Here is a 17,509-nt window from a genome sequence, read left to right as displayed (position 1 = left end):
AATTCTATTTGAGTTGTACTGACACCAGTTGTAACTCCCCCTGCTCCTAGGTATGCCTTGATACTTGCCTGTGAAAAATATTAACATAAGGATGTTTATCATAACATAAATACATACATAAATACTACATAACATAAAGGATGTCTTGCCAAAGAGGGATGTGGGGGTTGGAGGGAAGCTTGCAGTCTTCAGTTTACTTGAGCAGGCAACAAGAAACATAGTGAGATCGTTCCTCAGATTTCTCATTGCAGCCCAGTCTGCCTGTATGCAAAAAATAGGAGCTGAGGTAGGCTATTCACCCAGTACATCATGGCTGATTCTCTATCTCAACACCATATTCCCCTCTCCCTATAGCCTTTCATGCCTTTTGTGTCTAGAAATCTGTCACCTTCTTAAGTATATTGAGTGACTTGGTTTTAGTATTCAAGGGGATTACCACCCTCTGAGTGAAGAAATTTTTCTTCATCTCTGTTCCAGATGTCTTAAACCATAGCCGGAGGCTAAGACTCCTGGTTTGAGACATTCCATCCAGGGGAAGCAGCCAGTCTGTCAAGCCCTGATAGAGTTTTGTGGGTTTCAAAGAGATCCCTCATTCTTCTAAACTCTAGTGAACACACTCTAGTCAACCTAATCTCTCTTCGAATGACAACCCTCATCATCCCAGGAATCAGTCTGGTGATCCTTTGTTGCACTTACAATACAGCAAGTATATCTATTCCTATGCAAGACAATATTTCAGATCTAATTTCACACTGAGGCCAGGGTAGTTTGCTTATCTATGACTCATTTGACTTCTACTCTGAGTAAAAGTCTGGGGTGCAGATTTACGAGTTTGGCAATAACATCATGCACGTTAAGATAGCATTTCACACTGAGAGCATGGCATTTTTCATGGATGAGAATGAGTTGTCAGTGTATAGAAGCTCATCTGTTTTCTCTTGTTTTCCATATAGCCACTTACTGACAATTTCTAGCTATAGTCCTATTCATCTTTCCTTTTTTGTTCATGTCTTATATCATGCCAATTTATCATTTAACATTTGTTTGAAATATTCATATTTTAATAAACTACTCACCAACAACTGTTTCCCATGTGAGGTATTAATTCATCCCTTTATAGTTTCACTGGGTCAAATGTTATCCTTCGGTGAACGATTGGCTTGAGGTTGATAAAAATGACTGTTGCCAACGAGAATGCAGCTGCTACCTCTTCCTCTGCTGTTACAGACTATGAAATATATGCAAGTACTGAGGACGAAACTCCTGTTTTCTCCTCGAGATGTGCACTAACTGTGGTTGACACAGAAGACAGATAACCTCCTACAAGGTTGTTTCAAAACCTGGCAAGAATTGCACAACATTGACACAGTGGGTGACTTCCTTTAAAGAAAGACCTATCTTCTTAAATACATTCAGTGACTTCACCTCCACTGCCTTCAGTGGCAGAGAATTCCACAGATCCACCACCCTCTGAGTGAAGAAATTTCTCCTCAAGTTAGTCCTAAATGTCCTATCCCAGGCTCTCAGACTGTGACCTCTGCTTCTAGACCGTTAGACCAGGAAACAGCCTTTCTGCAACCAGCCAGCTGAGCCCTGCCAGAATACTGTATGTTTCAATGAAATCTCCTCTTTCTTCCAAACTCTATTGAATACTGGCCCGGTCAACCCAATCTGTCCTTGTACGATGGTTCTGCCATCCCAGGAATCAATCTGGTGAACGTTTGCTGTACCTCCTCTCTGGCAAGTACATAGAACATAGAACACAGAACACTACAGCACAGTACAGGCCCTTTGGCCCACAATGTTGTGCCGACATCTTATCCTGCTCTAAGATCTATCTAACCCTTCCCTCCCACAAAGCCCCCTATTTTTCTATCATTCACGTGTCTAAGAGTCTCTTAAATGTCCCTAATGTATCTGTCCCCACAACCTCTGCCAGCAGTGCATTCCACGCACCCACCACTCTCTGTGTAAAAAAACTTACCCCTGACATCCCCCTTATACCTCCCTCCAATCACCTTAAAATTATGTCCCCTCGTGTTAGCCATTGTCGCCCTGGGAAAAAGTCTCCGACTGTCCACTCGATCTATGCCTCTTATCATCTTGTACACCTATCCTCATAAGACATGCTCATATTTATTTTATATGGTGCAAACAGCAGGCAGTACACTGATGGCAAGTGCTTAGCACGGTTGATTGAATGTCAATGGAGTGGGTTGAACAAGCTAAAGTTTCTTCTGCATTTCTGGAATGAGAACATTATTCCCAACTTTGACCATGGGTAAGGAGACCAAAACTCTGCACAATATTGTACATGTGATATCACCAAGGTCCTGTATAATTCTAGTACAACACCCTTGTTCCTGTACCCTAAACCTCCTGCAATTAAGGTAAATGTACTATATGCCTTCTTAACCACTTGCTATAATAGCATGTTTGCTTTCAGAGACTGGTGTGCAAGGACACTTGGATCCTTTGTCTTTTAATAAGCATTTCGCTATCTATTAATATTTAAATAATTTGCCTTTCTGTTCTTCCTACCAAAGTGGATAGCTTCACAATAATCCACATTATTCTGCATCTGCCATGTTTTTGCTCACTTGCTCAACATGTCTAAAGCATTTTGAAGCTTCTCTGTATCCTTGTCATAACTCGCTATCCCACTGAACTTTGACAGAAAACTTAGGAATATTACATTTGGTTTCCTGATCAAGTCATCGATATATATTATCTATAGCTGGGGCCCAAGCATTGGTCCCTGCCATATCTCACTGGACAGTACCAGCCCCTCTGAAAAAGACCCTTTTATTCCTTATCTGTTTCCTGTCTGTCAAACAATTTTCAATCCATGGAACTATAATATCCCCAATTCCATGTACTTTAATTATGTGGGACTTTAACAAAGGCCTTCTGAAAATCTAAATACACCACATCCACTGGTTCCCCCTCATCTATTCTACCAGTTACATCCTCTAAACATTCCAATAGGTTTATCAAATAAGATTTCCCTTTCATAAATCCATGCTGACTTTGTCTAATCCTGTTGATATTTTCTAAGGGTCATGTTATCACATCCTTTATAATAGACCCCGGCATTTTCCCTTCTACTGATGTTAGGCTAATCGGTTTGTCATTCCCTGTTTTCTTTCTCCCTCCTTTTTACTTTAAATAGAGGAGAGAGAGAGAAAGCGAACAGGGAACTACACCCTGCAATCTCATGTTCCATAATCTAGAGAATTTTGGAAGATGACAAGCAGTATATCCAGTATTTCCATAGCTACCTCTGTTATTACTCTGGGATGCAGATTATCAGGCCCTGTTTGCTGGCTTTCAGTCCCATTAGTTTCGACAGCATTATCAAAAAAAAAGTATTTTTCTTTAACTCTTTTTCATAAGACTCATGGTTCCCTGAAACTTCCATAAATTATCTGTGTCCTCTTCCATGACGGCAGAATCACAGAACTTGTTACTTGCTTTTCTGTTTCTTTGATTCCCCCATTGTAAATTCTCCAGTAAGGGACCCAGATGGAATTTATTCCTGTTTCAACCAGTGGCCTGGTAGGGTCATTACTGGGTTTATCACCAAATAAAGGGGTGCAGGGAAGAAGAATCGATGCTAGAGCCAGGAGGAGCGGGATTGCCTCTCCTAGCCCCAAAAGAAATGTTAAATCCTTCCATGATGCAGGTTCTACCCCATCTCCCATTCCAAGGCTTTCCCCATTCCATGTACAGGGGTCCATTCCTTTAGTGTCAGCCACCTGCCAACTGAAAATTTGCTTCACTTGTTACCAGACAGTGAAGAGTCTGATGGGTTAATATGACCAACTGACCAGGGATGTGCAGATGTGCCCTGGGAATTAAAGTTGCCTCAATTCACACTGCTGAGGCCAGGCTAATTTGTTCATCTCTGATCCATCTGACTTCTCCCCTGAATGAAATATGTGGTGCAGATTTACTGTTTTGACTAATAATAGGACATGACTTAAGATAACATTTCACACTGAGAGCAAAGCATTTTTTGTGAACAAGATTAATGAGTTGTCAGTGTATAGATGCTCATGTCTGTTTTCTCTTGTTTTCCATTTATCTGCCTACTGGGCATTTCTCCCTACCTTTCCAGCTGTATGTTTCAATTCACCTTTCCTTACTATGTTGATGTCTTTAATCATGGCAATTTATCAGTTTACATTTGTTTTAAATTTTCCCACTCTAGTAACCTTCTTTCTGTTATTCCTCACCAAAAATTCTGTAATCTGAGATATTAATTCATTCCTTTACAGTTTCACCAGGTCAAACATTATCCTTGGGTGAACGATTGGCTCTTCGAGGTTGATAAAAATGACTGTTGTCAACAAGAATGCAGCTGTTACCTCTTCCTCTGCTGCCACAGACTTTGAAACATATTTAAGTACTAAGGACGAAACTCCTGTTTTCTCCCTGAGATGCGCACTATCTGTGGTTGACAAAGTAGGCGGATAACCTCCTACAAGGTTGTTGCAACACCTGGCAAGAATTGCACAATGTTGACAGAATGGCTGACTTGTCTTTAATGCTATTTCCTCAATTGATTGATGCTTTTTGTGTCCAGAACCCTATCTGCCTTATTCTTAAAAATACTCAACGCCTGGTTGCTTTCTGTGGTAGAGTATTCACCACCCTCTGAGTGAAGAAATATCCCCTCAATTCATCCTAAATGCCTTACCCGATATCCTGAGACTGCCACCCTTGGTTCTAGACCACCCCATCCTCTCGGTCAGGGGTGAAATCCTCCCCACATCCAAGTTGTTGAGCCCATCATAATTTTGTATGCTTCAATTAAATTTCCTCTCATTCTTCAAAATTTCAATAAAAGCAGAGCTCGTCAACCTTGCTTCTTCTCATATGACTGCTGCCAGGAATCAGTCTGGTGAACCTTTGTTGCACCTCTTCTATGGCATGTATATCCCTTCTTCAATAAGGAGACTAAAACTGCACACAATACTCCAGGTATGGTCTCTCCCCTCATCTCCCCTCCAACCCCCAACTCCCAATTTCGATTCAGCTCGTTGCAGACATTGAGATATCATAGATATGCAGTTTATGATTTTCTGTTCTTTGGACTTAATGCTTAAAGTGCTGATGGCAGCATTGTTATTAGGAGAGCACATTTGTCCAGTTGGGCCTATAACGAAAACACAGGTAGCACAGTCTGCTGTTAGTATTGTTGCTGTCTCATAGCTCCAGCAATCTTGGTTCAAGCCTAATCTCAGTGTCGTCGATATGAGGTTTCAATATTCTCCCCATGGCAGCATGGGTTTCCTCCGTGTGGGGTTAGTAGAAAAATGGGTGTTTGATGGTTTGCATGGACTCAGTGGATAAAGGGCCATTCACTATCCCTATGTGACTCTCAGAATTGATATCTGATCAGTAACTTAATTGCCAAGGTCCATACTGAGATTTTCATATCATTCCAAGGCAACATTCCTCCATTCTCATGTCCTGTGCCCATAACTTGTTTCCAAAATCTTTGCCATCTTCCTCCCTGTCACAAATCTTCTTTCTGAAGATACTATTGCCCTTTATCCTCCCTTATTGCTGCAGTCTCTGACACTTCTCTCTGTACACAATGAGTGCTACAAAAACATCCAATCTATTAACATTCATCCAATTCAGAACACTGAAGACTTTCAAAACATTTAAGTTCATTGAAATCACAGCAGAAAGGCAGAAAAATGACTGGACTTTCAAACAGACTCAAAAACTTGAGAGAAGTAGTTCCCAGAAACATGCTACACTTTTCCTCATCTTAAAATGTCCCAAAGATTTTTATAGACAACAAAATTACTTTAGAAGTTTGGTTCAGTTTTATCATGCAGGAAGAGGGACTATCTTCATGGTACAGGGCCTTGCTGACAATGAGAAAATTAGGAAAGTTTTGCACATGCAGGTTTTTATCATTTGTTGGTTGCAGAGTCAAACTCAATGGTCATAAGGTTTAAATTCATAATTCTGCTTACTTGAATATGCAGTCTCCATTGCCCATGCTGACAGATTTTATGCACATATTCAGAATTTATCTAACTATAAGACAGCGGTGTTTAAAAAAAAGGCTTTCCCAAAACCCAAAGTTACATTGGACAAGCCAGCATTAAAGAATATATGAACGCAAATAGTGACAAGGCCAGTTTACCAGTGCTCAGGGTCCACATGCTACCATACCCCGTTGAGCAGATTAACACAAAGGCAGCCTTTTTGGTTTGAAGGTCATTGATACGATTTTTGTTCATTTCTTGTCAAGCAGTTTCAAATTCATAGGAAAATAATCAGATATCTTCCAAGAGAGGATTTTCCCCTTCAAATGAATGTTTGCAGAAACAAGTGAATCCTATGATGATAATTTAAAAACATTACTAAAAGGTTCATGTGACTGATTCAAATAAAAGGTTCATAAATAATAAGTTCACGACTGAACAGTGATATCAGGTACACTTTTTGTACCAACATAACACGTTTACTACTTTATGCAGTCATTATGACAAAATAGCCTCTTAAGAAAATGAGGTGGTATTCCCAGCACAATTATATAAAAAAAATGCTTTAGTTTGCTTGATGCACATTCAAAGGTTTCAGGTTAAATCCCCCGAGTTGCCAGTGGACCAATCTATGCACTGAGGTAGACCATTAGACACTGTAATCCCTGGCCACAAGCCAACACAAAGCTTTCTAACTGTGCAAGGTCAGCGGTCCAGTGAAGCAGAGTGGCACAAGAGTAGGTGGTCACATTAGATTCAAGAAAAACAACCTGAACAGATTAAATGTTGACTGAGTGGTTGGGTATGGAATGCCTGTTGCTGCAACAGCTTCACAAAAACAAATGACATTTCTCAAGCCAAAGAAAAGATAGTAATAAAATTGACTACACAGTTAATTATATCAATGCCAGAGGTTGTCCTTCATCTCAAATTGCAAGTTCCATTCTTATCTACCAACCAGCACACCTTTGGGAATGAGAGGAAACCAGAGCACCCGGAGAAACCCAATGGGGTCACAGGGAAAACATACACAATCCACACAGTTAGTTCCGAAGGTCAGGATTGAACCTGTGTTCTGGAGCTGTGAGGCAGCTGTGTGCCCACAGTTATGTGCTTCAGGTGTAAATCCTTCAAAGCACTGACATAATTTCAATACAATTGATGTCCAAGATATTATGCTATCCTTTCTTAATTCAAATACTCAGAGACTAGTTGTGTATTTATTTTCCTTTCTAGGCTTTCTTTACTACTTTCCACAATGGAAGAGCATATTGGAAATATGAGAGAGGTGATCACTTTACCTGATTTGCATACTGCACATGCAAACCAATGCATTAAAACTGGACTGTCATTTACAATTCCCAATATTTACTCCCAGTTCATGAAACCTGGTGCAATATAATAAGTGAAGAAATCCTGACATCTACAGTCATAGAGAGGAATTGCAGCTCTAAATTTCACTTGCAGATCCAAGAACTCTTTCCAAAAATGGTTGTTCAAGCAATTTCACCATTCCCACAAATAAATATAATGGAATACTTTGGCTTGTTCAGGGAAATGCTACATTATACTAAGCTGTATCTTGAAGTGTTCTTTGAAAAATTATTTTCTGATTAGGTCTGCTTTAAGAGTTTGTTGGTAAGCCAGAAACAGAAAAGATTGACATTTTAGGTCATGAATTACTTAGAGCTTTTCCACTGAACTAACTGTCTGGATTATTTAGATTACAGAATACTGATCAAACGCCAACGATGTTATCAATGGCATTGTCGGGTTCCTGTGGAGACGTACTGAGGGATTCAGGCTTGGAAAATATCTGAAGTTAATGTGCTATAATATATTTCTTATAAATGCTTCCAAATGAGAAAGTTCATCTTAAATGCTCACCAACAAAACACAACCAGTTGAATTAGTATGTTGCTGATGCCTCAAGGCACTTCTCAAGAGCATAATCAAACAAAATTTGCCAACAGCCCCAGAAAACCATGTTATGACAGATGGTCATAAAGATATTTCAGAACATATTAAAGATTGAAGGGGAGGCAGGCAGGCTGATTTTTGGAGGGAATTTCAGTGAATAGGGTCAAGGCAGTGAAAAGCATGGCCACCTAGAAGTTGGAGCAATTAAGAAAGGAGGATGATAAAATACCAGTTAGAGAAGGGCTCAGATTTGAGGCTTGTAGAGCAAGGTTACAGTGACAGGGAGGGGTACGCCCATTGAGGGATTTGAACGAAACTGTGGCTGTGTTGGGCTCGGAGTCAATGTAGATCAGAGGAGTAGGAAGTGCTGGGTGAGTGGGACTTGGTACAAAGCACTAACATTTATTGCATCATCTAAAAGCCTCAGTTGCAGGTGGGCATTTTTAAAAACAAAACCAGTATTTACTAATGTTTAGTGTAAATGTAATTAATAAATATACTTTGGGGGTGCCCAGTAATGACTTGTTATGTTAAGTTCTGAAACAGTGTGAATTTCTCAGCATAAATTCAGAAATATAGTTTGCATATAAATTCAGACTACATTAGCAACATCAGAAATCACATCAAATTAAAGTGAAATGTGAATATAACGAGCATTAGGAGTGGAGGGGGTTGTGTCTGCTCTAGCTTGGCTTCTGAGTGAAAAAAATATGGTGTAGAGCTGAAGGCCCTTTCAAAGCCCCAGCATCATGACTGACAGGACAATTTCCACCCTGGCATTAACCTCACCAATGATAGCACCAGGGCCTGACAAGTATTTAAGTCATAGCTCAACCTGGTCAGAAAAGGACTCAAATAAAGTAAAGTCAGCAGAGGCAAGTACTTCCGCTCTTTGTTCTCCTGGTGGAGCCTAGTGTACTCCCTATGACCCACAAGTAAAGTTTACACCTTGCCTACCTCAAACTCCCACACTGTTTCCTTTCCATGATGTAGCTGTCCATGGGTTTCAGTTCATTCAGTCTCCCACAATGACCTCATATTGTCCATTGTGTTCCCACTTCCAGCCAGCTCACTCTTCCACCAGCTTTGAAGGGGTGCACAGTCTCTAGATGTGGTCAGGCCGGTTTGCATATAAATTCAGACTATTATATGCAAACACAGTCCCTAGATGTGCTCACTTCACTTGAGTGCACGATAGTCACCCAGATTTAACTGGGACCATTGATTCTTAGGACAGGGAAAATTAAATTGTTAATCACATCAATAATAGCAGGGGCTAGATACCTAATCCCCAACCTTTGACCAACACGATGCTGACCAACACTGACATCTGAAGATTTTGATTTCTTCGTCACAACTGGATTGGATGCAGAATGGTATTGTTGAATTATTACCAGACTATAACACCTAGTAACATGACTTTCTCACAGGTTTAAATGTTTGAATCTATTCTGCACACCGATATTTTTATTCAGTGTAGTTGGAGAAACTTAAATTTTTTTGCGCAATATCAAGATCTATCTGTAATTTAATCTGTGTGAAATTGGACTTAACCCATCTTTGGTGCATTAGATGGACAATTTTTTTCCATAATGACAAATTAGATATCACCAACAAAGAAGTTCATTGTTGTGGTTTCTGAGTATGAGTGAGACGCCAACATGCACATCCACAAAGAGCAGCTGTGAGCTTCGTAAATATACTTCATTGGTTTGCTGCCCACTGGGAAACAGGTCAACACTGAACTTGTCACAGATATGAGGGAAAATGGTGGCAGTGGTGAGGGGAACGAAACAAGGGCAGGAAACAGAGAGGGGGTGAATGAAGGGAGGCAGGAGAAAAAGCAGGATGAGGGAAGAGATCAAAAGGAACTCTTGGTTAATGGGGTCTTCCAAGCTAAGATTGGGTCCTGTTCCCCAAGTGAGGTGTTGCCACATTGATTGGTGGGGCCATAGGTTGTAGTATTAACTAGTCAGATGCTGCAGCTTTTGTTAGTGCTGCCTACAGCAGATAGAAACGTGGGGGAGACAGGGAAAATAAATTAGTCCCCTGGAGGAGTCCCCTTAATTCACGTTTGGTGCCTGACATTCTGTGTGATATAGTCCTACAGTCTTTGTTTACTATCAGTGAACAAGTCATAGGTTGCAACCTTTGGATCTGATTTCTGTTGGTAAATGAGAAACACATACAGTGCATTCTGATAATGACCTGGGAAGTGACACTAGTGAATTATAACAAGTGACAAGTCCAATTTCTTGATGGGTGGAAATAGGTACAAAATCCAAAATGTGAACAAAACATTTTTTATGGTCAATTTAAACATAAAACTCTGGGTGCAAATGTATTTTTATTAATCCGGTTTCTAGGCCTGTGTTTTTTAAAACCATTATCTGAACAGGATTTATCACAATTCTATTATTCATGTACAACTGCAGAACTGAGGTGGGGCTGGGGTGGATGTTGACAAGGGGAGGGCAGAGGAAAGGTCAACGTGTCTATGCTCTGTGTTGTTCTGCTCTATTCTCACCCACTTCCCCTGTGTCACAGCATGTCTCAGCCCTGCAGTTAAACTTGCATTTACTTTAATATTTAAGTGATTCCACTAAAAGGCAATGTGCTAACAAACACGCGACACAGTTTGTACTCCAGCACAATGAGTAGTTAATTAGACTACAGCAACTCAAAGAATCATTAGCAGACATTCAGCTTTCATCATCCCTTAGCTGCTTGTCTGCACTGACTCATAGTGCATTGGTGAGAAGGACGTATCAAAGTTGGAGATTACAACACAGTTTTAAACCATATTCTGATTCCAAGAATCAAAAGGTATAAATACCATAACATTTTGTTCCTTTGCTAGTTATGGCAATGCTTATAAAGTTCTTTCGACTGACATACGACTGCTTATTCTGCTCATGTTGTGGGCTAATACAAGGCAAATACTTAAGCATTCTACAAATTTTCGCCCATCTACTCGTTATTGATATTCAACACAGTTTTCTCTACAGGTGTAAACCCTTCTTCCCTAGTGTGTTTTTTCATATTCAAAAACATGAATGTTGGGCAAAACAAGATGATTTTACTGATAGTATACAATAAGCAATACCTACAGAAACCTGGTATGCATGAATGTGGTTTGGTATCTTTGCAGCCCTTTTAAAAACTGAGTTAATTTCCTAGTGATCTTTGAAGAACCACTTCCTCTGTCAGAGAAAAGTTACTACATGAAATGATCATAATGGAAAACAACCTAAAAACTCCTTGCAAAACTACTCACAGCTTCAGTATTTGTGCAGTTGGAATACTAAAGGTATAACCAGATTCACAATAATATTATAGTTCCTCTACACTCTCTACACTCAGGACGTGTGGCTAAGCACAACTCAAACGCCATCTATAAATTTGCAGATGGCGCCAGTGTTGTTGGTCAAATCTCAAATGGCGATGGGGAGGTGTACAGGATTGAGATCGGCTGGTTGAGTGGTGTCGCAACAACAATCTCGCACTCAATGGCAGCAAGACCAAGGAATTGATTGTGAACTTCTGGAAGGGGAAGTCTGGAGAACACACACCAGTCCTCGTTGAGGGGTCAGCGATGGAAAGGGTGAGCAGCTTCAACTTCCTGGGCATCAACGTCTCGGAGGATCTATCTTGGGCCCAACACATTGATGCAATATCGAAGAAGGCGTGCCAGCAGCTCTACTTTGTTGGGAGTTTGAGGACAATTGATATGTCACCAAAGACTCTTGCAAATTTCTATAGATGAACAGTGGAGAGCAGTCTGACTGGTTGCATCACAGCCTGGTGTGGAGGCTCCAATGCACAGCAACGCAAGAGGCTGCAGAGGGCTGTAGACTCAGCCAGCTCCATCACAGGCACAACCCTCTCCACCATCGAGGACATCTTCAAGAGGCGGTGCCTCAAGAAGGTGGCATACATTACTGAAGACCCTCACCATCTGGGACATGCCCTCTTCTTGGTGCTACCATCGGGGAAGAGGTACAGGAGCCTGAAGATCCTTACTCAACAATTTAGGAACAGCTTCTACCCCTCCACCATCAGATTTCTGAAATGTCCATGAACCCATGAACACTACCTTGTTATTCCTTTTTTTTGCACTGTTTATTTATTTTGTAATTTATAGTAATTTTTATGTGTTTGCACTGTACAGCTGCCACAAAACAACAAATTTCATGTCATGTAAGTCAATGATAATAAACCTGATTCTGATTCTGGGTTAATTGATACAGGAATGACATTGAAACATAGGATTGGAATGGATGGTTTCACCTAAAGGTCTAACATTGTGTATAATAGGCTGCAAGTTTTATGGTTAAAAGCATTAAAAAAGTTAACACAGTTGAGCTCAAGAATGTCCAAAACAATTCCAAAACAAAAATGCTGCAGATGTTGGAAATGTGAAATAAAAACAGAAAATCCTGGAAATAATCAATAGGTCAGGCAGCAGGTCATCAGATCATCAGATGAAAGGTCATTGACCTAAATGTGAATTTGGCTTTTCTTTCTCCAGGTTGTTGAACGAATACCTTCCAGATAAAAATCCACATGCTAGAGACAAGTGTAATGAAATAATCTTTGCAAGTGAAGCTCAACTGAAATCTAGAGAAGTAAGAACATTGTGATCTTTACTCTCTCCTGCCTCACAGGTCCTCCTTTTTGATTTTTCCTCCTTCCCTCACTTTCGGTTTGAAGACAATTCAACTGCATTTGACCTTGGTTAGAAATGCAGAACACGGGAAACAGATTATTATACAACCAACCAGTCAATAAAATAATATTTTCCTCCATCTGTTTGGGGAGAAATTTCCTTGTTGTATTAGAGACTGTAAAATTGTAAACTGCTTCCACCCTTACTCCAGTTAATAACTGGAAATCCTCTCAACGTGAGATGTTCACCTGCAAGCATATTGTCTCTTCTGATAAAAATCATTCCTTTTAAGTTATGTTAATTTCACTGTACTGCACAAGAGAAAGTAAGGAAAACAAAAGTAAGTGCTGGTACAAACTGGATTCCACTCCCAGTGTTACCTCTGCTGGTATGTTAACACCTATTAATGAAAGTTGAAACTTGGGCATATTATATAAATTCAAATTCAGAGAAGTCTGCTTCCTTTTGCAAATCCTGCACATCAAGATACAAAAGACATTCTAAGTGCAATGTGGTTTTTCATCTGCTACTGCAGGATGCCACACTACACCCGTTTCTCTGGTCTATTAGTTGTTCCTGTCACCTCATCTTTCTTGTTCCTCTCACAGTTGGTGGGTTTTCAGTATTGGGGTTACTTTGGTGGAGATAAGCAAAAGAAAGCTTCACTTTTCCAGCACCATAGTAAAGGAAGGGATTTATAATTGCATGAAAACATGGCAAACAGATTCAACTGTTGGATGAGGAAACCCTGCCTCTTTCTACCCTTTGTAAACTTAAAGATCCAAAACTTGGTGTGAACCAGTTGACTTGGCTGACAGACTCAACTGCAGATGGGCTAGGAGGTGCCTGAAGAGTCAGGTGGGTAGTTTGGGAGATGGAGAACTTCTGCCATTTATGCGAGGCTCCTTCTGCATGGACTCAAGACTCTTGGTGCCTTGGTGAGTGCTCCTCCATTGTGAGTGGTCATGGGTCAGGGATTCCCAGGAATTACCTAGGATGTTGCATATTTTTCCAAGGAAGTACTGAGGACATCTGAATCTTTTCCTGTGCCGGACAGGTACTCTCTTCCCATGACATAGTTCAAATCATTTGTTGACCTCACTCACGTATTTGCCTCCATCAACCAGGATGGACCGCGCACCTCTCTCCTCAAATTTGGCTGCCTGCATCAAGTCATCTCCATTTTACCCTAGCTTGCATGCCATTGTGAAGCACTGATCCTAATCAATTGCTCCTCAATAGAGCCCATCTCTGCATTGACCAGTGTCAAACAAGGCTGCATCATTCCCCCAACACACTTTTCAATCTTTTTTGCTGCAATCCTGCACCTTCCCTTACCTCCAACAAGCTTCCTGCTGTAGTGGAACAGATCTACAGAATTAACGGGAAACTACTCAATCCATGTTGCCTCGATTTCCAGAACCTCAGAGGTTGAGAGCTTATGCAAGTTTGGAGCCTAAGTTCAAGGTCATCGTCAGAACTTGTTCATTGAAGCATGCAACACCTATGTTCACAAGTGAAACTCCTGTGACCTGGATTGTGATTAGTCAAAATGCAGTTAAATGTTTCAGATTGAAGAATCTTCACTAGTTCTGACAAAGGGTCCTGAAACATTTACTCTAGTTCTCTTTCCATAGATGCTGCCTGACCTGCTGAATATTACCAGCATTTTCTGTTTTTGTTTCAGATTTATAGCATCTGTTGTTTTTTGATTTTCAGTTGCAGGGGTGGCAGGAGGTGGAGGGCAAGGCTTCAGATACTGGAAATATGTTAAAAAAAATCAAAGTGTTGCAGATACCCAGCAGGTCAGGTAGCAGCTATGGTGAGAGAAGCAGAATTAACATCTCAGATCAATAAACTTTCACCAAAACTGGTGAAATGAAACAGCTTTTAGTTACAGAGAAAGGTGGAAGGAGGGGAGTGGTGTTGGGGTGGGGTGCGGGGTTGCAGGAATGGAAAGAGCCAAAACGAAGGTGGGAAGGAAGTGATCAAAAGAGATTGAATGACACAAGTGGTCCCGATTAACTGGAGGGGGGTCTCTGTAGGTAGAAATAGGAGACGATCAAGGAAATCTGAAGAGTTAGAGGAAACAAACTGAATCTAAAAGTGTGACACATGTGACTGAAATGACTATAGTCGACAGAGCTGTTAACCATATCTGTTCTATTTCCACACTTCTGCACCTACTCCCCACTTCTCCTGTCCAGAACATGGAGAGGCTTCCCTTGTCCTTACCTTACACCCCACCAACCTTCACAGCCAATGGATCATCTGTAATTTCCAACACCTCTATTGCGATGCTACCACCAAACACATTTGTTGTGAGAAAAGGTTCTTTGAGGTCTCAAAGGCCAAGGACTCTGGGCACAGTCTTTGGAGTTTTAAAAATGATTTATTCACAAAGACAAATGTGGGAACAGAATGAATGGGAACGGATGCACACTCGAACACACACACACGGGTGATCGCGAACATGGGGGAAATCGTAAAGGGGGTGAGATGCGTGCGCATGTACACACACACACACGCACACACACACACACACACACACACACACACACACAAAATAAGATGGTTACAAATGATCAGGGAAAAAACAATACGATGCCTGAACCCCCTGACCCTGTGCAAGCATTGGCTCTACGCTACCAGGAATCTACTCAGGATGCTCCTAACCACTATGCAAGTGCACACTCTTACCAATGGTGGGTGAGTTACATACTCAGCCAGACTGGGGAGGGGCGGGTTACACACTCAGCCAGTCTGGGGAGGGATGGGTTACACACTCAGCCATTCTGGGGAGGGGTGGGTTACACACGGCCAGTCTGGGGTGTGGTGGGTTACACACTCGGCCAGTCTGGGGAGGGGTGGGTTACACACTCGGCCAGTCTGGGGAGGGGGTTACACACTTGGCCAGTCTGGGGAGGGGTGAGTTACACACGGCCAGTCTGGGGAGGGGTGGGTTACACACAGCCAGTCTGGGGAGGGGTGGGTTACACACTCGGCCAGTCTGGGGTGTGGTGGGTTACACACTCGGCCAGTCTGGGGTGTGGTGGGTTACACACTCGGCCAGTCTGGGGAGTGGTGGGTTACACACTCGGCCAGTCTGGGGAGTGGTGGATTACACACTCGGCCAGTCTGGGGAGGGGTGGGTTACACACTCGGCCAGTCTGGGGAGGGGTGGGTTACACACTCGGCCAGTCTGGGGAGGGGGTTACACACTCGGCCAGTTCAGGCCTGGGTAAGCTACAAGATCTGCTGACTTGGCATGTGTGGTGTATTTCAGAATTACCATCAGTGAGTATGGAACAGACTTTGATTTTCTTCGGAAAAGTAATCTTTTACCTGAAACAGTGGTTGGCCAAGCCTCTCATCACTGGATGAATCCAAGGAGGCAGCGTCTGGATGAGCCGTGTGAATGGAGTGATCAGTAACCAATGCTGTCTTCAGGCCCCACTTGCTCTGTTTACACTTGGTGGATAAAAATCAAACTGGACCTGTTGTGTTTCACATTATCTGCGGCTGATGATATTTGTGAAACACAATAGCTCCAGTTCTTGATGGCCCTATGTAAATTGAAAGGGCTTTCCCATCTTGTCAAGAAAGTCGTCCACCAATAATCCTCTAACCTTGATGTTCTGCACATATCTTTGTCGTCCATTCCGAGAACATCAAATTTCACCATACTTAGAGTGAGTGCTCCTGTTAGGCAACTAAACCAGGTTAATATGTCACTTATTGCAAAGGCATTTTGCAGCACTTTTTGATTTGTATCATCTGTTTTGCAGAATCTGCTCCAGGTGTTCATTATGGTGGGTTTCAGAAAACCACAGGGTCTCAGCTCTGTTTTAAGACTCTGCACATTGAGAAATGCTAGTGCTGCAAGCAAAAAATGAAAGTACTCTTGGTGTACAAAATCTTCCACCCAAGTATATCTGAAAACATCATTCCTTTGTGATTGGTGATTATTGAAAATGAGGACCTCTGTGTAATTAAAAAAATAGTTACAACAAGGACAGCAGTTTTTGCTCATGTCTGTTTGGCCTTGAAAGTGTCAGTGAGCCGCTCTCTTGACCTACTGCAGTCCTTCTGGTGATAGTACTGCCAGGGTGCTGTTGGATTGGGAGTTCCTGGATTTAGATCCAGCCAATGAAGGAAGAGCAATACATTTCCAAGTCAGGATAGTGTGTGACCTGGAGGTGAATCTGCAGTTGGAGGTGTTCCCCTGTACCTGTTTAGTGGTAGGGCTTGCAGGTTTGGAAGTGCCAACAAAATAGCCTTGGCAAGTAACTGAAGTGTACAGGTCCTCCCCAGCTCACAAACACCCGACTTATGTACAGCCTGTAGATACGAACAGGTATTTAGGAGACCAGTGAGATGGATTTGCCGGCTGGTGCGGGATTGCAGGCATCTTCTGTCGTGTTGCAATTCAGTTTGTGGCTGCACTTCCGACTTGCGAACTGTTCAGGTTATCAACAGTTCACAGGATCAGAAACCTGCCATAACCTAGGGAGGACTTGTACATTGCAGATGCAGACATTACTGCCATGTTGCATTGATGGTGGAAGGAGTGAATGTTTAGAGTGGTGGATGGGGTACCAATCACATGCACTGCTTTGACCTGGAGGTTGTTGTCTTTTTTGGATATTGTTGAAGCTGCAGACATCCAGGCAAATGGAGAGTATTCCATCACACCATGGTGGATGATGGAAAGGCTTACTGGTGTCAGGAAGTCAGTAACACACCACAGGTACCCAGACTCTGTACTGCTCTTGAAACCACAATATTTATGTTGTTGAATGTCAAGGACTGGTGTTTTAATTGGAAATCATCATTGCCTGGCACTAGTTTGGTAAAAAATGTTCTTTGTAATGTATCAGTCCAGCAAATATCCTTAATTCTGCTCTGC

General features: G+C 41.8%; 1 protein-coding gene across 2 annotated transcripts in view; it reads right to left on the bottom strand.

The window, feature by feature from the left end:
• Window positions 1-17,509, bottom strand: part of LOC127578920 (phosphoprotein associated with glycosphingolipid-enriched microdomains 1-like) — a 60,874-nt gene that overhangs the window by 28,417 nt on the left and 14,948 nt on the right. Inside the window, exon 1 of one of the 2 annotated variants that reach the window (XM_052031495.1) lies at window positions 15,946-16,235. The exons of the other annotated variant lie outside the window; for it this stretch is intronic. The gene's annotated coding sequence lies outside the window, so the exon portion shown is untranslated. Of the gene's footprint in view, window positions 1-15,945; window positions 16,236-17,509 lie in introns of those variants that run through there. 2 annotated transcript variants of the gene reach the window in all.

Source organism: Pristis pectinata, chromosome 16 (assembly GCF_009764475.1).
Source record: "Pristis pectinata isolate sPriPec2 chromosome 16, sPriPec2.1.pri, whole genome shotgun sequence".
Taxonomy (NCBI): domain Eukaryota; kingdom Metazoa; phylum Chordata; class Chondrichthyes; order Rhinopristiformes; family Pristidae; genus Pristis; species Pristis pectinata.
This window is presented reverse-complemented; position numbering and strand designations above follow the sequence as displayed.